This window comes from Thalia democratica, chromosome 1, assembly GCF_965202585.1.
Source record: "Thalia democratica chromosome 1, ktThaDemo2.hap1.1, whole genome shotgun sequence".
NCBI classification, from domain to species: Eukaryota; Metazoa; Chordata; class Thaliacea; order Salpida; family Salpidae; genus Thalia; species Thalia democratica.
In genome coordinates, this window is record NC_139165.1 from 107,960,507 (window position 1) to 107,982,852 (window position 22,346).

Here is a 22,346-nt window from a genome sequence, read left to right on the forward strand (position 1 = left end):
TTTTTTTACAATAATGTTAAGCTTTTAAGTTTTATTTACTGCATTCAGAGCAGTTTCTAGGAAAGACATACAAGTCATAATGAAGTTATTATGTATGCATTTAAGTGAGTTCTTCATGTGAAATTATTATTATAGTAAAATTAGATTTTGTCAATTAAAATGTCAAACAAATTAAACTTTATTCTTTTATGCAGAAAGTTAACTAACAAGTTTACACAAAGATGTGCAAAAATTTAGTTTTTAATTTTTAATTGGTTTAAACCTTTTAAGATTTAGTTTTTGAAAACAGTTTTTTTCATAAATTTAATGCAGAAGCACACACATACAACCTTCCTTTTATTATTAAAGAAGAAAAGTGAGAATGAGGTATTAATAATTTGTGTTAGAAGAGAAAATTTTTTTTTTAAGATTTGAAAAATACTCAGGGTAACTCAGGGAAATTTAAGGTTACTCAGGGAAATTTTTGGTCACTCAGGGAAGATTTTTTGGCTCAAAGAGTGGCAACCCTGTTACAAAATAAAATCCTGTTACAGTGGTTTGTGCTAGAGTTCCAGAGAAAAAAACTACTCTAGATAAAAAAGGGATTTATTGTTGATTTAATACATTACTAGTTTAAATGCAAAGTTATTATTTTATACAATATTTATTATTATAAAAATAGTTGCCACTCTATGAATAAAGAAATAATCTGATTCACTAAAATCTGTCCTGATTAACTTTTAATTGTCTTGATCTATTCCAAGTTTTTGAAATCTCTTTAGAAAAAAAAGTAAGTTATTGAACAAAATAAATACAAAGTAACTAAGTATTGCATTTAGTTTAACTAAAACTCATTCAAAACCTAGAAAAAAATAGCTTGGATTTTATAGAAACCTTAAAGCTAGTCTTACGATTTTATAACAAAACAAAACTATCTTGAGTCAGCCTGAAAAATACAAACTTTTCTAAGTTTAATGTATTTAAAGAGTTTAAAATATTGTGAGTAATCCTGAGTTTCCTGAATATCTTAAATTTGTTATAACCCTGTAAATAAACTTTTTTGACATGAATCTTGATGGTTATTTTGTTCCACTAGCAATTTACAGACTAATTTTGTTCTGATAAAATTTGTTTGGTCTAATAGTTAAAGGGTTTTTACAAGGGCTATTTTTAACTTTTTAAGTTGAACAGCAATCCTGGATTTAGACCCAGTGGTTGACATACATACAATATAAAACTAAATTGTATCCTGTTATAAAGGTGTCTGCTAAATTCCAGAAAATAATCACTTCAGAAACAAATGTATTTTTATTGCTTAATACTGAAAATAATTTTTAACATCAAACTTTTTATGAATAAATTAAAATGACATGCTTTACTAAGTTGTGGCAAACTGTTTCACATTTGTTGTAAATAATTTCAATCTATTTTAAGACTTAAATTTTCAAATACTAATATAAACAAAAAATGGTCATAATTATGAATTTAACCAAACTTTAATTTTTAGGGAGTTATTTTAAAACCTCAAAACTTTTTAAATTAGTATAAGGGAGTGGAAAGTTGTAGTAAAATTTTATATTTTTCATTTAGTCTAAAACAGGGTTGCCACTAGTTTTTTCATAAATTTTTCCAGGTTTTTAAAAGTAAACATTTTTGGGTCTATTTTTAGTTTCAAGTAAATTTCTATGAAAGAAACTGTGTTAAATAGTACAAAAACATTTAAAAGATGCCTAAAGTTACTTTAAATGTGTTTTGTAATAAAAAAATTTTATGATGATGACAAAAAAATCTTATTTATATGATAGAATGTTTTGTGTCAAATTAAAATTTAAATACTGAAAATGTTAAAACTATTAAAAATTCCATGATTTTCCAGTTTTTTTTTGATCAAAATTCCAGGTTTTTCCAGGTTTTTTTCAAAATTTCTCAAGTTCCAGGTTATTTTTGCCTAAATTGTCGAATTCCAGGTTTATCAAGGTTTTCCCAGGCTTCCAGGTAAAGTGGCAATCTTGCTAAAATAACTCATATATTTTTTTATTAAATTAAAGAAATAATGAGAGCAAAATTATAAATATAATAATGTTAAATTAACTTTTTTTACTTATATTTTGCAAAATTATGTGTCTGTCAACTTATTGTAAACACACAAGTAGAAAATTCTAAATAAAAAAGTAATTTTAAACCTTTTAGTTAACATGTTATGTTTTATGTTGCACTTGCATAAATACAACTCTTTAAAATATACTTTGTTTAGCACTATTTCTTTACCACTACTATTATGATGTGAGCTGTGTAATTGAACTAAAATGGCTTGATTTTGTTTTGGTTTCATTTTATCAAAGCAGTGAATAGAAAGAAAATCAACATACAAATATTTATTTTCAAGTTTATCTTTATTGGCCGTTTAATTTGAAGCATAATCCGATTTTAGTTTTAGACATATGTTTAGAGATATTTTATTTTAAAAATGCAAGCTAAAAAATGCCAGCCTTACTTAAAAAGTCAAATAGTAAAAAGTTTTCAATAATCTTTTAACATACAAGAAATTCAATCTTTGTGTTTAGTTTTTAATAACTTTTGTAATTTTTAATGGTATTGTATATTGATAATGTAGTCTTTATTTTACTTTATTTTATTGTAAGTGTAATACAGACTGTACTTATCAAAAATTTGTATGTAACAAAACTATTTTTATTTAATTGTTTTAATTAAATTATATTACTTTTTATTATACTTCAATATTTTTAAAAAGTTGAGTTAGTTATCAACATTAATTAAGAAGAAATATTTGGATATTCATTCAATTCTATTATAATATTTTTTGAAGAAGAAAAATAAGACAATTATTTAACATTTTTGTGTCAAATAGAATAAAAAACATTGATTATAGATTGTAGATAAATTCTAAACAATCTTTTTAATTATTTAAAAACTTTTAAGAATTTTATATAAAGTTAAGTTTTTATTTTTGACTTTTCGTATCTAAACTTATATATTTAATACTTTGAATTGTTCGTACAAATTAAGTTTCCTTTTCTAGACTAAATATTAAAACGATCATTTAGAGTCACTTACGTACTTATTTATACCATTATATCTTTTAATGTGTAACTAAATTTTTTATTAGATATTAAAATAAGTTTCTGAATATTTTACACCTAAACTCACTATGAGACTCTAAACCAATATAACGGCATAAAAATATAAATTAAAATGTTTAATTTTCTAAGGCGTGTGGTTCAATGTGTTGAGAAAAATTACAATCGAGATTTTTCTTGTATTTATTTTTCCTTGTATTGTTACGAACGTTACTGTAGAACTTTTTATGTAATCATTTATCAGCAGTTTTTCAGCTTAACGTTATCAAACCTTTACTTTTTGACTTTTTTTAATAAAACTTTGTAGTTTTTTTTGAAATATTTGTATATTCAAATTTTAATTTTGTTACAAGTTTTCTATAAAATTAAAAAATTGCAAATTAATTTTTTACTTACTACTACGTTTCGGTGGCTTTTTAAAGTGTAATAAAATAGTAAATTGCACATAACAATGTTGCTTATGTATAATCTTATTAAAAAACAAACTTATTTGTGCACGAAAATATAATAAAAAATACTATGTTACATGTTTGTTATATCAAACATTTTAAACAATATAAAAAGTTTTATTTATTTTATTATAAAATTCTATTATTATCTTTAATTCAAATGACACAATAGTGTTGATAAACTATTGATGTTCGGCTCATATTACCTAACAACTTTTATGCAAGTATTTAAAACGGTTATAAATTTTTCATTCCTATAGTTTTTTACTACTGATATATTTATGTTTATTTTTCGCCTGTTTTGTTCAAGGAACATTTTGTTAAAAATTTAGTTGGAATGATTTAAAGAATAAGTTCATTTTTTTTTAATTAAGGAGATTTTTATTGAAAAAAAAGTATTTAATTTAAATAATATATATTTTTTTAATATAAGTTATAACTTTATTTTCAAAGTCCAGCCGAATTTTAGCTAAAATCCAATTAAAATCGTATCAAGATGTATTTTTATAATTTTGTATCCTGCATTACATTAGTTTTTAAACTAAGATCTAGCCTTATCCTTATCCAAGCAAAAACAAAACCTGTAAACAGCTTACTATGTATATATACTATCTTTATAAAAAACAAGTATTCATACTACTATAATTAATATCTTTATTACTTAGTCATAGTTTAAGCAAATTAAAAACAAACTAGTAAGAATGTTTTAAAAACTAGCCTATTATGTAGCACTAGTAAGAATGTTTTAAAAACTAGCCTATTATGTAGCACAAAAGTAGTAAATATTTTAATATAGTTAGCTTAAAAAAAACTTAAGTTTATTTTAGTAAAATTGTTCAAGTTTTAATCATACGTCTTTGTTTAAACATAAATAAAACAATTTTGTTCTTTAATATTTCTACAAGCAGTTCGTTTCTTCAAAAATTGAAAAAAAAACAAAAAGTTTGGTTTCAACTTTAGTTTATTACAAAAAAAGATCAAGTTCTAGAAAGGTCTCAACTAATAGTTCATTAATTTGTTTTTAAGCTATCCTAAAAATACCATCGGTAGCAGTTTTAGTTAAAAATGAAAATTTTACATTGACTTTTTACTAAAACTGAAAAAAATCCGATATTTAACTACTATCAAAAATTTTTTAAACTTTTATTTTAGATAGCAAATAATTTAATTCCAAAAAGAATATTTTTTTATATAAATTATTTTAACACCAAGGTGGTTTAGCAAAATCAATTATATTTTAAAAACGTTATTAAAACAACTTTACTTGATAAAAAATTCAAACTAAATTAACACATATTTTATAAAAACAAAACTTGTGATAAAGTTAATTTCATTGTTTAAAAATTTTCTCGATCTTGTGTAATTGCATAAGATTCTCTGGAATTTCATAAAACTCATTTTCATCAACATGATAACAAATAATGTCGGAGCAATTATTTAGATAGATTAATACTTTCACCTACAGATATTGCTGTATCAAGATAAATGAATTCTTTTGGTGCTTTTAAAGCAACAAACTTTTTGCAGACGTCATCATAAACTTCAAGGTTGTTCGCTCCAAAACCAACAGCAAATAATTTGTCTTTCACAGCAACTAACTCGTGACGAATTTTACTTTTAACCATGTCAGGCATTGATGTCCATTCATCACCGAACACGTCATATGCCTCTACCGCGCTTAATTCAATGTCAGCATTGTTGAACCCACCAGAAACTACTATACGTCCTTTGAAAACAACACAAGCGGCAAAATGTCTTGCATCATGCATGCTGGCAATTTCTTTACAACTTTTGTTCTTACAACCATCTTGTCTAATTTGTAGACAAGAACTAGTGACTTGGTTGTAAGGATATCGTTCGTGGTAGTAACCACCAAAGATGAACGTTTTATCCATGAAAGTACAAGAACAATAGAACTCACGATTACCGAACATATCAGGTAGTGTTTTACAGCTATTTGCTGTAGGTGAATCAATTTGCCCACAGTACCTATTTGTATGTCTATAACTCGTTTTGTTTTGAAATAGGTTTTCCTTATCTAACAAAACTTCTTTAATCATTTTATAACAATCTTTATTTTCCGTTAGTGATGAAGTTTTATCTAAAACATGTTTGAATGCGTGCTCTGATAACAATTCAAAACGAACTTTTTGTAACAGCTGGTTCGCATATTTGCAACGTTCTTCAATGTTGTGGTTTAACCACGAAACTGTTGCATTGAACACTTCAACTTCTGTGTCAATTTTCAGTCCGGAACTTCCAAGTATTTTTAATACAAGACTGAAGTTTAAATGTGAAAAGTAATTGTTTCGAGCAACCGTTGGAAAAAAACGTTCTATATAAATCAAAGATGACTCATAAATAGTACCTAGTTTGTAAATTTTAGCTATACTGCAATAAGTGAAAACATTTTCTTTAGTCATTTTGTTCATTATAAAAGTGGACATCTTTAGGCTTTTATCTTTATTTAACATTACCTTGTTGATTTCTAAAGCTGCTACCAATTCATTTTTTTCAAACTGTATTTCACCTAATGAAAAAATATTGTAAAGTTTGTACAAATCTGTATGCAAAATAATATCCTTTTTGAATATTTATGGAAATCATTAGTTCTCTAGTAATATTTTATTGATATCTAAATATGTTGAATTTTTAACTATTCTTTTCATTATTATGAAGCTTAAAAAATGTTTTTATTAAGAAATTACTTATTAGGAGAATAAAAGGCTTTAATAATGGTATAAAACATTTTTTTAATAAATAAATAAACCTTTTGTAAAAAAGTATCTTTTAAGACACAATAGTTAAAAGACTGAACAATTTTTTTTGTTTCAGTACGTTTAAAATTGTTTGAATATCTATTTACTTTATAACTATCTAAGTTAACTATAACTATTTCATATACTACTTTATAGCTATTTGGGTTATTTTGAAAATAAATTTTTATATTGTTGCTTATATAGTTTTTTTAAAAGAGTAATAACTGTTTCTTTGAATTTTTTAATAAAGTAAACCATTTTAAAATTATTAAACGTAGATTTTACAATGTAAATATACTCTTTTTATTGAAATTAAAACATAAAATTAAGTTGGTCAAATGCTTTAAATTAGTAATTACGACATAAAAAATTGACATTAAAAAATAAAAATTGATTAAAAAATGTAAAATTTATGAAATATGATTTTTTCATCCTACCTTGGTTAGAAACTTCATTAGAAGATTTCGATATATTTTCTTCAAAATATTTTAGTGCATTTTTCTTAAATATATCAACCAAATTATACATGGCTGGCAACTTAACTATTAAAAAAAATAACTGAAAAACTAAATTTATAGTTTGTTTTCAAAAAACTCTGATCAATTATTTATAAGCAATTAAAAAAAAGCAGATATAAAATTTTATTTAACTTATTAATTTTTCCTCAGTTTTATGCTAAACTTAATCCTATAAAAGGCACAATATATGTTAAATTAAATTAATAGTAAGCTTTTGTATCTTGATAATTTTTTGATCAGGATTTTAGGTATGTAAACAATAATTTTGTTCATCTATAAACATTCCTTTTTAAGAATTACATCAATCTTGTGACAAATAGGTGTCTTAAAATCATATATCTTAAAAAATCGTTGTACTATAAAAACTAAATATATAACTGTCCAGTTAGTTAAAAAAAATTCTATCAATGGTGTTGTCGATTTATAATATATTAATATCATTATTTAAAAATGCTTATAAATGTGTATTTACTTTGGAAACATCTTGAACTTTTGGCACTACTACGACAACTAATCTATGTTTAATATTTTAGCCAAAATTTTAATGAACTAAAATTGCAATTCTTCTGGCTACTTAGAATTATCTAAAGATGATATTATTTAATTTGTATCATTTCAACAAAGCAACATGACTAGATTTAATAAGAAAAAAGCATTGTTACATTTTTGTTTAAAACTAAAAATAAAACAACAATAAAACAAACTCTTTTGAATATAGACTATATAATTTACTATAATTAAATTGAAGATTGAATAAAAAATATTTGTGGCCCTACTGACTGTAATTTAGATTTTTTTAAAACTTCACAAGTTGTCATTCTTTGAACGCGAGAAAACAGAACCTAGCCTTACAGCAAACTAGCCTGAGTCAGCCAGTTTTAATGATTACTTAAAATATTGATGTGCTAAAACTTGAATGAAACACTAAAAGTAACAAAAGAATAACAGTAGTACTTAAAGATATAGTTTTTAAATTAGTGTTTGATTTTCAAAAAAGGTCACCTAGCCTGAGCTATGCTTTATGACAACAAAGCAACCCTGTAACAAGCAAAAATTGCTTTTTACCACTTTAAAAAATTGAATTTATTTTTACATAACAAACAAAAGTTTAGACTTAATTGGTCTTTTAGTGAGTTTTAGTTTCTTGTTTATATAAAATTTTCAGCCATTAATTTTTTTTTCTATATCTAATAGTTAAAGGAGCTTTTGTAAAATTTGAAATATTTAGAGTAAAAAACCTAAGAAAAGGTTGCAAAAAAATTTTAGATGTTTTCCAAAAAAAAAACCTTTATATACACATCTATATTAATTGTATTACAAAACAGTTCATACCACTTTCAAGATGAAATAGCTTCACTGAATTTTAGTAGTTAACTAAAAATTTGTGTTTGAATAAATTACTTAGAATTTACAAGTACAATTTTAAATTTTTATTATTAATTTAAGTTTTTAATCCGTGCTGCATAAGTTTTTTTGGTAAAACTAGTCCGACGAAAAGAGAAGTTTTACAAAATCTGATTGAAATATGACAAGGTAAAAACATTTATAATTCTCAACTATAGATTTGAAGCAGTAAATAAATGATGACTTCAATAACTTTATTTCAACTATGCAAAACTTGGCACAATGAACATTTTAACAATTTTAGAAAATAGATATTTATACAAGTTGATTTTTAATTAAGTAAAAGTGTATTCGAATTATTCCACTGAAAACTGATCTTAACTTATAAATGGTCAATGATAATAAAGTTATAAAAATGCAAAGAAAAACATAAGTAGTTTTTTTATTAGTTAAATACACTACATACACAAAAAAATTCAAAAAATAAACATAGCTACAAAAACTATAGTTAGTTATATTTATTTGCTTTGAAATTTTGAATATTATAAAACTTGTTGAGATTTAATACTATGACAATATTATTATTAAAATGTATACTAACAATTTCATTTTAAAATTTTTTAAAGTAAATTTTAATTTTCATAATAAAAACAGAGTTTAAAGCACGGTGAAAAGTGATTGATACATCTCTAGATTGATCATAGGTTTTTATCATTAATTGCTTTTAAAATTTAAACAAAAATTCATAAAAACTATTTTAAAGCATTATACAAGTAAAAACTTTGTATTGTAATTTAAAGAGACAGTGTTTATAAAATACTAAAAACTCACAGTAAATAAAAAAGTATTAATTCAAACAAAAAAAATATTTCATTTGTGAAATTGTTCAATATATTTTCGCAAAGGTAATTATTTTTTACTTAAACATACTAGAGCTAACAAAATCTATCATATTAATCATAAAATAAACAAATAAATTCATTGAAATTTTCCTATTTTAAAAACTGTCGCCACTGGAGGTAGTATCATCTGATTCTTAATCGTTATTGGCTGAAATTTCATCCAATTATCCACCAACTTCATTGGTCGAAACTCCATCAATCTCATTCAACACAAACCAGTCAATGTGATTGGTTGAAATACAGATGTTGATAGGAATTGACACTTGGTGGCAGTATTGTCTTGTTGCTTGGCTACCTGTGAAGAGTTAATGTAAAATGGGCGTTTGAATACAATAATTTATGTACAGTATAACTGTAAGAAATGAACGATAAAACTTGGTGACTTTAACGAAACAGTTAAATATTTAGATTACGTTGACCACTAATTATGATATGTGAACTATAAATCAAAATCTAACGAAACTCAAACTCAAAAGCTTTGAACTGAAACATTTTTGGCAATTTTTAAAACATAATCATTAAACGTGATTGAATCCAGAAAAAGTGCGGCCTGTTAAGGGGTAAATGAGGACCAGCTTAGGTGGTTTTATCAAAATAAAAACAATTTCTGAATACAGTAGTACTACATGAATTTACAACCAGCATCTATAGTTATATATATTGCAACATTAAGTTTAAATATTTATAAAACCTACTCTTTGATCTCATGGGATTTCCAGAATGTAAGAGATGATCTGATGCAAATTGACATCTTCCGGCTTCTTAGAAATAATTCCCTGTTTAGTAAAAATATAAACTTATTATAAAAACAAGTTAACAATACTCTACCACGTAATTCTTATTAAAACTTTTATTCAAATATGAGCTTGTACTTTTTAGCTTAAAAAATAAAAATTTTTGTACATCATTGCTAGCATGTATGTTAAAAGTATTAATTATGTTCACACAGCAGATAAGCATAAATACACATACTTACACACGTATTGCATATACATTGGGGAGCTATAAAAAGGTGTTATTTTTTTAGTTTTTAGCTGTATTTTTTTATATTCATGAATTATCATAAGAGCACCTTGGGCAAAGTGATTCGAATAAACTCTTAGAGAGACTTGGCTTGGTTTTTTCTGAAAACACCCCGATGTAAACTGTATGGGACTATAAAAATTCGAATTTAAAGTTGAAGTTGCTTAAGATGTGGCAATTATCACAAAGAAACATTTTAGGGAATTTAATTTGATTTGAAGAAAGTTTCACAGATGCACTTATGTTTTTTTTTAAAAAACTTAAAGCTAACAAAAAATAAGAAATTACAGTAAGTTAAAATAAAAGCTTCTGTGAAACTTTCTTTAAGTATTTTTAAATTCTGCACAATGAATTTTTGTTATAACTACCACATGTGAAACTAATTTAGACTTGAAACTTCAAAACTATATTTTTAAGTTCTATACTTTTATGCTAAGGTTGTTTTCAAAAAATAAGCCAAGCTATAAGTCTATTCAAATCAATTCAAACTTTGCCACAGATGGTCTTACGATATTCAATGTATACAAAAATGTAGAGCTGAAAACTCAACAAACCTGATTACTTTTTAACAAGCATATGGAATATATGTATTTTAAATACGTGTGGCTTTCATTTGTTTTAAATCTGCCACACACAAAATTTATTTAAGATTGTGGGTAAAGTGTATTGCCACAACTGACCTTGTTTTCAAAGCTGCTATAAAGACAACTACTTTGCAAATTTAATAATTTTAGCTGTTTGACTTAATTTGTAAATTATAATTTAAGACAATCGAAGTGTAAGAGGTAAAGAAATTATAGCTCCTAGATTTAAAAAAATCATTTAGCCAAAATTCTAAAATACTTTTTTTTGATTGTAATTACATTGAAAACTTACAAAAACAAGCAAACAAATTACTTGTTAGTCTAGCCAACTTTAAATCAAATGTATAAAATTTACAACAAGTTACACTTAAACATGTTTAAAACAAATAAACTAGCTTCATAAAGAAATAAGAAACAGCATTTCTGGGTGTTTTCTGATGTATTCCTCCTTTTGTAGTCTCTGCCATATCTATAAAGTTTTAATGTTAAAGTTTACTTTAACTGTACTTAAAAGTACTTTAAATTACTCAAATGTAAATAAAACATCATTGAAAATAATTTTTGTTCTTAAGAATAAAATTGTTTGTTAAATGTAAAAGAAAACTGCAAAATTTATGGTAATGCTTTTGCTTAAGCATAAACACCTAAAAAGTTAAACTTTTAGTGTGGTAAACAGAAAAAGTTAAATATTTATTCTACCAAAAATTACTTAAAAATCTTTTATCACTTTTAACTTAAATAAGTCTGCAATAAAAATGAATATTAATTTACTAATGGTTGTTATAAATTGTACAATGCAAATAGTTAACAATCAAAGTGCAACAAAAGCTTTAAAAAGTTAGACTGTGGGTTTTTTATCATCAACCCTCTGTTTAACTATCTATATTCAGGCCAATGTTACTTCATTGCACAATTGACTACTAAGTTTTCTAACAAACAGCTATGTTTGAGAATTTCAGGTATTGTTTCACCAATCAAACTTATTTCGAATACTTTTTAACCAGTCAAAAATTTCTATAACTTCTTAAGGCTATTTGAGGTCTAACTGTTTTATTTAAAAATTTAATTACCAATTACTGGTAAATTATATACTATTTTTAACTAATTTAACTTATTACTATTTTTGTTCTTCTTACTATCACTGTTAATCCTTACCGTTAGTTGGTAACTATTTTTCTTTATATTATTAAAGTTGTTTCTTTATTTCCTTTATGTTTTTTAGTATCACTGTTACCCCTTACCCTTATATGGTGGTTACTTTATAAATAATATTTTTTATTCTTGTGGAAAATTGTCACTTATGCAAAATTGACCCTTGGTGAAAAATTGTGCAATTGTAAATTTCGTGCAAAAGTGACCCATCATCAGGCACATATGTTTTTTGCTAAAAATTCCCTTAGTGCAAAAGTGACTTTTTGTGTATATTTGACCTTTATTCAAAATTTTCATTGTGCATATTTGACTCATACCACACCTTATGAAAACATATAGAGATTATTTTTTATTAGCAATTTTTAGAAAACTAAAACAGCTAAAATACATATTTTCCTTGTTTTTTGTGCTAATGAAATCAACTTTCAAAATAAAAATTGTATGATCATAAAATGCCATACTGTTGTATTAAGAAAACATAATAATGTAAGCATTTTATGACTGATATTTCCAAAAATCTAGAAAACTATTTAAGGTCATACCAGCCATAAGGGGGTAAACATTGCTTATTACAGGTGAATCTTATAATGAAGACTTTTATCTTAGCTATCAAACATTTTAGATAAAAAAAAAACACTTTTTAGGTATAAGCAATCAAAGTTTGTGAGCTCAATACGTTGCTTATAAAACAAGTTATCAAAAAAAAGTTAAAAAAATATTCTTCTTTATTTTTACTTATCTTCTTCACATTTTTACAGATAGTTCATTACTAACATTTGAATCTTATTAAAGCAAAAACTGTTTAAATTTGAAAAAATTAAAACATTTTTTAACATAATTTAAACTGTTTTTGATTTTTCTATTTAAGACAATTATTTTTAAATTCTATATAACTGGCTTGTGACAATGTTAATTTTAAAACTTAACAGGTTCTAAATAAAAGCCAATCAATGTTAGTTTTTGTAAAAAACTATTGGACCTTTCGCTTACATTACAATTTTTCCAATATTAAAACTACTCTTACAAATAATTTCTATTAATTTAAAAAATTAGATTGTATAAGTTAAAAGTACTTACAAAATCACACCCTCGAAATCTAAATAACAATTATTATTTGCAATTTTGGTTATCCCTTTCAAGTGTAACATATTGAAATCTCAAACTTTGATTAGTTGCACTTAAGTTAATTGTAAAACAGCTTAAAAGGAAATTAAATTTTACTTAAAAAACCAACAAAAAATCAAGCTTTATAAAAATACTTTACCCTTCTATAACTTAAAAATGGACTAATTTCAACAGTAGCATCTTGCAATGACAACTTATGTTATCTCAGTAAATAGGCTTAACAATATTTATTCAAAATTAGTTAATTAGTAAAATACAAGTAATGTAAAAAAAATTCTTGGTAGTTTAAAAAAAAATTGCAAATTAAGGTCTAAAATTTTAACCAAAATAATAAATAAAAATGCTAAAATATAAAACTTATTAAAAGCTCTCGTAATTACGTTTAACAGTGCAATTACAATTTATCTTAACAATTAGTACAGTTATTTAAGAAACCAGTTTAAAGCATTGTAAAAAATGTAAACAAATTAAGAGAAAATTAATTAAATTTTCACTTAAACTAAAAAAAATTTACTCGGAATGTAGTCAGTTTAACTTGTTGATCATCAGATTAAGCTCCCAAATTGTATTTATTTGGCTGCTAATCAAGGGGCCTCCTTGCCTCCAAATTTAAGTGTTTTATAAGTGCTGCAATTTAGTTTACTATTATGACGTGATAATACTACTAGAGCTAACATTCAAACTTTTCCAGAACTGGTTTAGTTTTCAAAAATGTCTTTATGTAAATTAAGTTAGTTTAAAATTATTTCAAAATAATGTTATTTAAAATTTGACTTAAAGATGTTTATCTAAACTTATAAAGTTTCTTTGATACTTGACTTAACTCTTAAGTTTTTTATAAAATGAATGTATAACAGATCTTTTATACTTGATTTTTATTTCAACTGTATCATAAAAGTTTCTAATTAAAACACTTTTTGTTTAAGATGAGATGCATGACAATTACTTTTATAAATTGAATAAGTTTGACAGTCTCAACAAAACAAGTTTTATAAATGGACATGACATCAAAAAAACAAGTTGCATTAATTATTTTAAAGAAAATAGAAGTTTGTAAAATAGTAACGAAAAATGTGCCTAAATCTTTAATGCAGTTTAGCACAAGCAGGTTAACTTAGTTTGACATTTTGTAAAGTGAAGAAAGTTTTAAAGTAGAAATTTTTTATTAATTATTATGCATTGCATAATATACAGCGGTTATATAATTTTATGAATAAAATGTTCTTTTTTACTTCTCTGGAAAAATGGTTATTCAGGCATGTTTATAGATAAATCTTACCCAACGTGCCTGGATAAGTAAATAAGCTCTGTATATGAATATCAGTTTTACATTTTCATTTGATGTATTAAAGTTTCCATTGAAAATGTTAAACATTATTTGTAAACTGAAAATTTTAAACTTTTTTTCCAAATTTGTTATTTTTTTCAAAAACTTATGGGTATTTGTTTAGCAATTTAAGCACACACTCATATGACTCAAAGAGCCCAAATGAAACCTAACCTGATTATATTCCTAGAATAAAGCAAGAAATTTATATTAGGATTTTAAAATCAATAACAACCAACTATTTCAATAATAGTGGAACTTTAGAGCATAGGGGGTTTGACATATTTTTATTAGTAAAAATAACATTGGATCTTATATGAAAGCTTAAAGTACAAAGTACAAGCCAGTTTTTATAGAATTAAAAAATATAATTTAACTTTTGAGATATTGTAATTTTTATAAAAAAGTTCTGATACAAACATATGGACCGCAAATTCTTAGGGGCCAATATTCTCAGAAAATTTAAGATCACTAAAAACCTATCTTCTCCTTCATTTTTTGAGCTAGAGACCTCAAATTTTTAGGAAACGTTTCTTTTATAATTTAAAAGACTTTAAATGTTAGAATTTTACAAATATTAAAAAATAAAAATTTTAGATAAAAAAACAAAAAATAGGTGGTTATTTTTAATAAAAATTTTATTTTTCAAAATTAAAAAATTTGCTTCATTCAATCTTTTTAAAATTTAATAATACACTATCTGTAAAAACTTGAAGAAGATTACTTAAAAAATGAAGGAGGAGATAGATTTTTAGTGAAATGGCCTTTTTTTGCGTTTTTAGTTTGCGCCTTCCATTAGGAACCTATTGAGGTCACCGACTTTGATTGCTCATATCTCAAAAAATACTGTGAATTTTTTCAAGGGGTTTAAAATGTCTGAAAGCTCAGATAAAACTCTATAAAATAATACAAACTTGTAAAAATCAAGGTGGACCCCCCTATGCCCTTAATCATCTAAAAAACATGCAAGTTGAAGAAAAAATCTGTCCTGACACTTAAAAATCTTAAAATTATCCTGGGTCAGCCTGAGTTAAAAAAAATACATATCCTGATATACAATGGTTAAGTGGCAACCCTGTGTTATATTTTTTTTTTTTGAAAAAAGTTTTCAATTTTGTGTTTTAACCAGCTTGAGCGCATATGGAAGGGGGTAAGACATTTTTCTTAAAAAAATTATCATTGACTTATATATGAAAGCTTTTAAGTATAAACTATAAGTCTGTATAAAATATTAAATCTTCATTAATTTTTAAAATATAGTCATTTATCTAAAAATTTTGGATATCAACTAAAAGGCAATAACCTTTTCATGGTCTATTTACTCAACAGCTCTAAAATTATTAAAACCTATCTTTTCCTTCTTTTGTAATCAATTGACCTCAATCTTTTGGAAATATTTTTTGCAAGAAAAATTCTATTGTAAAAATTGAAAAATTAATATGACTACATGAAAAAAAACTTTTTTATAAGAGTTTTTAAGAATAAAAATAAATAAAAAAGAAAGAATAGCAATTAAATATAAAGAACTTTTGTTTTATCTATATAAAGGCTTCTTAAGTGTAAGCAATGTATTGCTTAAATCTCAATATGAAAAAAATACTCAAAACTAAAAAAAAATACATAAGAATTCTTTGCTATTTTAAGTTAACATTTTACTCAAATTTTTTTTGAAATATTGCTTAAAAACAGCAGAAGAAATGTTATCTATAAAATAGTCTTTTTTTGCCTTTTCTAACTTGGCCCTTACATAGGATACCTATTAAACTAACAAACTTTGTTCCCTCATACTTCAAAATCTAATAAAAGTTGTAAGAAAAGGGTAAAAACATATGTTAGCTGAGTTTAAGATCTTTAAAATAAAATATACATGTAAATAAACTATCTAAACCCCCTATGACCTTAAACCAGTTTTTACTCACTGTGATGTGACCATTTATGGCCTCAACAGTTAATGCATGTAAACTAAACTGATAGCATACAGTTCCATTCAAACTAATAAAAACTAAAATAATGTGATATATTATAACAATTTAATAAGTTTCTTTAGTTTAATAACAACATCAATACTTACTTTCACCCTCTTTAATAATAAACATTTTTTAAATGAAAAGACAAGCAAAAAAAAGTTGTTTACATTATGTAATTACATGAAGTTTTAGTAATTGTAAGTGCAGTAATTTTGTTAAATACAAAGTTATTTATTTGACCTTTCTAACCTAACTCTAGTAGTATCAGAAGTAAATTTTATTTAAATGGAGAAAAAAACTATTTATCCATAAAACTTTTGGTGTCTTATTATCTGACAAAAACTTTCAAAATTTAAATTCAAATCTGGTATATAAAATGTTATTTGTTGATATATAATAGCATTTGTTAATATTGACAATATTTACCCTTAATGGCTAAAAATTTATATGGGTTTGAATAACAAATACAAACTAATAAAGTCAACAACAGTGGCTAATGGAATTTTAGAAATTTCTTTGTTTCAGGTTTCTTACCTCTTTGTAGTAGAAAACAAATTGTAGAGGTATAGAAATTATTTTAATAATGTAAAATTACTTAATAGGTATGATACTACTTTAAATGTATTTCAAAAAATAGAACTCCAATTTTTATTACTTTATATAAAAGTTAGTTCTTATCTTTATTGTTTTTTATTTTCAAAATAACAAGATTTTTAAATTGTTTTCCTATAGTATAAAGTTTTTTGTAAACATCAAATTCCAACTTTTTTAGAATTCTAGGTGAAATGTCCACTTATTAGGGATACTAAATGGATAAATTACTTAAGTATACATAGATTTGATAATTAATCATACTCACCAATTTATTAAATTTTTCAAAATATTTATAACAGTGAGCCTGAGATTTTAAACAACCACCCTCGTTGGTCAAAATATGTGACAATCAAAATTAATTTGTTTTTGCCAATTTAAAAAAATATTAACTGAAATAAATTTGTCCATTTTAACAAACATATTTTCAAAAAAATAACTGGAATAAGATAACTTTTTAAAAGTTAGGCACAAGGGGTTTGAAAAGACTTAAATATTAAAATTAAATTAGCAACAAGCCTAGAAAATCTGGTTTCTTTAACAATTTTACATAGAAAATAATAAGTGTTAGAATAGATTTTACACAGAAAATATTTTTAAATAATTAAATAATAATTAGTTGTTAAACACTTTTAAAGTATTATTATTGTAACTTTTCAGTAAGTCAATTTTTTTTATCTTAATATTAAATGTAACATAAAAAAATTTAGTCTTGAAAAAAAATCCAAAAATAATTAACTCTGTATTTAGGTAGCTTATTAAAGAAAAGTAAATAGGTTAATATAAAAATTTTGCATCGTATTACACAATAAAATTAATAAGAGACATAAATATATGTTAAGGCCATGGGGGGAGAAGGGTCAAACATTTTTTTTACAAAAGTTATTTTTAGCTTTTATATGAAAGCTTTAAGTACAAACTACAAGCCAATCTTATAGAATTCAAAAATATTGTATAACTTTTGAGATATTTAATATTTTGTAAAAAATTTCAGATATAAACATATGGACTGCAACTTTTATTTGGATCAATTTTCTTGGACCTTTAAAAATTCACTAAAAATCTATCTCCTCCTTCATTTTTCAAGCAATCTTCTTCAAACTTTCAAAGGTATTCCTTTAACAAAAGGAAAAAAAAATTTACTTTAGAATTTAAGTAATTAAAAAAAAAAATTATCACAAAAATTTAAAAAAAAATGTGTTTTTTTTTATCAAAAAATTATTTTTTACAGAAAAATTTTTTAAATCCCTAAGTTTTTTTTTTGTTATTGTATAAAGATTAGACTGTGAAAGTTTGAAGAAGATTGCTTGAAAAATGTAGGAGATAGATTTTAAATGAAATAATCTTTTTTTGCTGTTTTAGTTTTCCCTTCCCATAAGGAAAGGATTATGCCCAACTTTGACTGGTCATATCTCAATAAATAATTTGAATTTTTTAAAACGATACAAAGCATCTTGAAGCTTAAAAAAAATCTTTAAAATAAGATCACTTTGTAAAAAACATGGTTTACACCCCTCACCCCTATGGGCTTAAAAATCAATACTCTGATACAAAAATAAAATTACCAGCCCATTATGAACTACCTCTATGAACGTTATATTAATACTATGAAGCTAACTATAAGTGTATAAAACAGAAGTAAACTTTTTCTAAATACTTTATAGTTAGCTTAAAACAAAGCATTTTGAATTTATTTAATAAAAAATTGCAATGTTCAAAACAAACTAGGAATATTAAATATGTTGAATGTCTTTAGGATTTTGATGCAAAAATAAGATGTTGAAACATTAAAAAAAACTGTTCAAATAACTTTTATTTCTAATCAATAAAATATTGTAAACCACAATATAACTAGTTCTAAACTAGAATATATCAGCTCAGAGTTAAGAAAAATCTTCTAATAAATTTAAATATATATAACAAAAATTTGTTTAAAATCCCAGGTTTTTAAAGGTTGTTTAGTGATTTTTGATCAAAATTCCTGCATTTTCTAGGATTCCAGGTTTTATGACAAACATGTAGCAACTAACATAGTTATTAATACAACTATAAACATAAGAAAATTAAGTAAAAACATTTTAAATTGGTTTTAAGTAAGACTTTTCTATATAAATTGTAATTAAAACTAAAATTAACAAAATTTTGTCAATAAGAATATTTAAAAACAATAAATCCAAATGTAAATTTTGAGTAAAACTTCATTTTAACTTATAATTCATTTTTGATTTAGTCATGTTTACATATAGGTCTTGTTGTTGTAAAAACAACAAATTTTCAAATTTATTTTTTCTCAAATTTAAAATTTAGTAATTTGTGAAAAAACAACAAGCTGAAATTAGTGAAGAATATAAATATTTTATTAAGCTTTATCATAGTTCAGAATAAAATCAATATTATTTTTACTTACAATAACCTTTACCAACTATGAATTTCCTAACTTGTTGACTAATTTTAGATTATTTTGATTAGAAATATAGGTAATAAATAACAGTTTTAAATAAATAAAATTAATAAATAAAATAACAGTTTGGTCCTAAATTAATTTAAACTAAACAACATAAAAAAAATAAAATTCATAAATATAGATGTAATGTAAAAAAGTTATTGCAAACACTTAGAGATATATAATGCAGTTTCAAGTTATTCTTTAAAATAGTTCACAAATTTAAATAACACTATCAAATACCTTTCATTGGCTTGCCTTGCACTGTATTTCTGTCCAGCAGCATTAAAAGAATGTCATGCTGTATTTCTGAGCATGCGCAGTGATAAAACAAACAGGTTACCACAAAAATTTTACACAAAGTTTTTTGTTAACCAGGGATTAGTAATACCAGGTTTGAAAAAAATCGTAACCAAAGTTAAATGTTTATAAACAGTTTCAACATTTTTATGAAACTTACAACATTTATTTTGAACTTAACATAGTGTTTAACATTGTTTTAAAAAATTAAAAATCTAATACTTATCAAGCTTTATTTATTCTAAAAATCGAATTTAAGTTAGTTGAACTTCAAATTCCAACAAAAGTTAATTTTAGCATCTGACACTTTAAATAAAAATTTTTTTCTTGCTTTGTACATTTCTTTATCGCTATCATGATTTTTTTGTTTAGAAATTATTATTTGATAAAACAATGTTTTCCATGTATTAAATTGAAAAGAATTAAATTGAAATAACTAAATATAATTATTATTTAAAACAGTGTATCACAAGTTAAAAGTGTATGATTGTATCATTATTTCTTTTAAATGTATTGAAAAATTAAATTTAACATTTTCTGTAAAAATTTAAAAAATATATAGATTGTACTACGAAAAATAAATAAATCTTTAATGACTGTAATTATTAAAAATTATTTAGATTTCACATTTTCAATAAAAACTAGAAAGTAAAACTCTATTGTTTTTTAAAAATGTAAAAAGTTTTAAAACTTGGACCTTCTTAACGACTAAACTATCTAAGTAAAATATATAATAACAAAATCTTAATCTTCTAAACTCTGTATATAAACAATAATTATAGTTATCTATGTCTAAATAATACAAAGGAATGCGAGTTTTTAATGTGTTTAACAATTAATGTCTTCGTTTTAATAAAAGATTAAACTTTAAAACATTGCAATAATATCATTTTAACAATGGTCAGTGACTAAGTGTATAAATTTTAAATAGTCTAAATATAAAAATGAGTCTTTTTTTAGATTTACTAAGATAAAAACTATGTAGTTTACTACAAAAATGTTTACAAGTATAAAACACTAACCAAACAAGCCCTTGCCATATTTGCCATATTTTATAGCATTTCGTTTGTGCTTATGTGAATGTAATGTTAAGTCACATAAATAGCTATAAAGTATAAAGTATGGAAAATATGGTCAAGCCAAATAAAGAATTTGTACGTATATTGGAACTTATGTTTATAGTTTAACTGTAATTAATTAAATAGATATGTGTTCAAATTTTTAAAAGTTCTTTAAATACTAGTTTGTTATTTGAAGCTGTTATTGAAAACTTTTGTGTTGATAAAATTCGGTAGTAAACTTTTTGTAACTTATGAATAAAGTTTTTATTTATTTTTATTAAGTTTCTACGGAAAAGTATGCAGCTCTCATACCAAGAAAAATAACAGCAGCTTTACAGAGAGATACTTTGTTTGTTTCAAAATAGTACTTAGCGATTTGTTTTGTCACTAACAATCAGTTTTTATCTGAACAAACTGTAGTTATGTAGATTTGATTAGGTTAAAGACTTTTTAAATGTTTTACTAGTGCAAAATTTTTGAAAATATTCAGTTATAAAATAAAATGCTAAAGTAAAATTAGTGTACTATTTAAATCATATTTGTAATTTGCTACTGGTATTGATGTATTAATTTTTTAATAAACTTAGTATTTGAAAAAAAAACTTTATTAGGTTTAAAGTCTAACGAATTATTCCCATACTTTTAAAAAGTAGACAATTCAGAGGTTTAATTTATTAAACTATTTTTCATCAATTTATATATAAACAAGAAATAACGGGATTTTTTGTGATAACAGTTATTTGTTTTAAAAAACTTGCAAACTGGTAATGTGAAAACTTATAATGTCATGTAATGTAATTTATAAAAACAACAAACTGTTTAATATGATTATAAACTATTTTAGGAGTTTATTAATTAACTAATATTTTAATATTGTTTTTTATTAAATAATAAATTTTATTATGGCACAAAATCATTCAAACTCGAATTGAAATGTCATACAATGTAACAGAGCAGTGATTAAACTCAATTAATTCAATGATTTTAAAGCTTCTTATTTTTTTATGTTTAAAGCACATAGTCAATTAAGTTCATGCTAACAGTTAAATATAAATTTTATCCAGGTTGATGTTATTGATATAAACATACATGTAAAATCCGTTTTAAACAAACTGTTCAATTTTTAAGTTTTATATTTTGAAAAAAGCTACTAATATATCATTATTTTGTTATAGTTATAATAATAAGATATTTCACCATGAGCTAAACAAACAATAACCGTTTATTTTTAATAGCATTTATTGTTTTTACTATATTTTATATATTTTGAACTAATAAGCTAATTATAACTTTTGTAAACTTGTAAATAAGTTTAAATTGTAAAACTAAATTGATATTTAAAAAGTTACTTAAACTTTTATTACATTCTCTGAAATACTTTTTTCTAAATTTAGATAAAAGTATCAACGTTGAATTACTTATTAATTTTTAATTCTGTTAATTAAAGAGAAAGGCACTATTATTAACAATCTAATTGTGTAGTTTAAATATTTAAAAGCATGTGTTTAAAAATAAGCATTTTTAACCTAATTATATTCGTTATGGAAGTTTTTTTTTTGATACTACATGTGAAGTTCCGTAGTCAACATTTGACAATAAACAAAGTGTTTGTTTTTGTTACCGAAGTTTTCTTTAGTCTGTTTACAACAAAGTTTGTTCAAAATTTAGTAATTAGTGATTACTGTATAGCAAATGACAATAACTATTCGAAAAATTTAACTAAT

The 22,346-nt window shown here is 23.7% G+C and overlaps 1 long non-coding RNA gene across 1 annotated transcript; it reads right to left on the bottom strand.

Annotated features, from left to right (window-relative positions):
- Nucleotides 1-8,804: 8,804 nt before the first annotated feature.
- Nucleotides 8,805-13,562, bottom strand: LOC145848004 (uncharacterized). Its single transcript, XR_014371660.1, has 4 exons — nt 13,448-13,562; nt 11,053-11,125; nt 9,741-9,825; nt 8,805-9,340 (listed from the first exon to the last, which is right to left on the bottom strand). It is a non-coding gene; the product is annotated as an uncharacterized LOC145848004 (long non-coding RNA).
- Between the last annotated feature and the right edge of the window lie 8,784 nt (nt 13,563-22,346).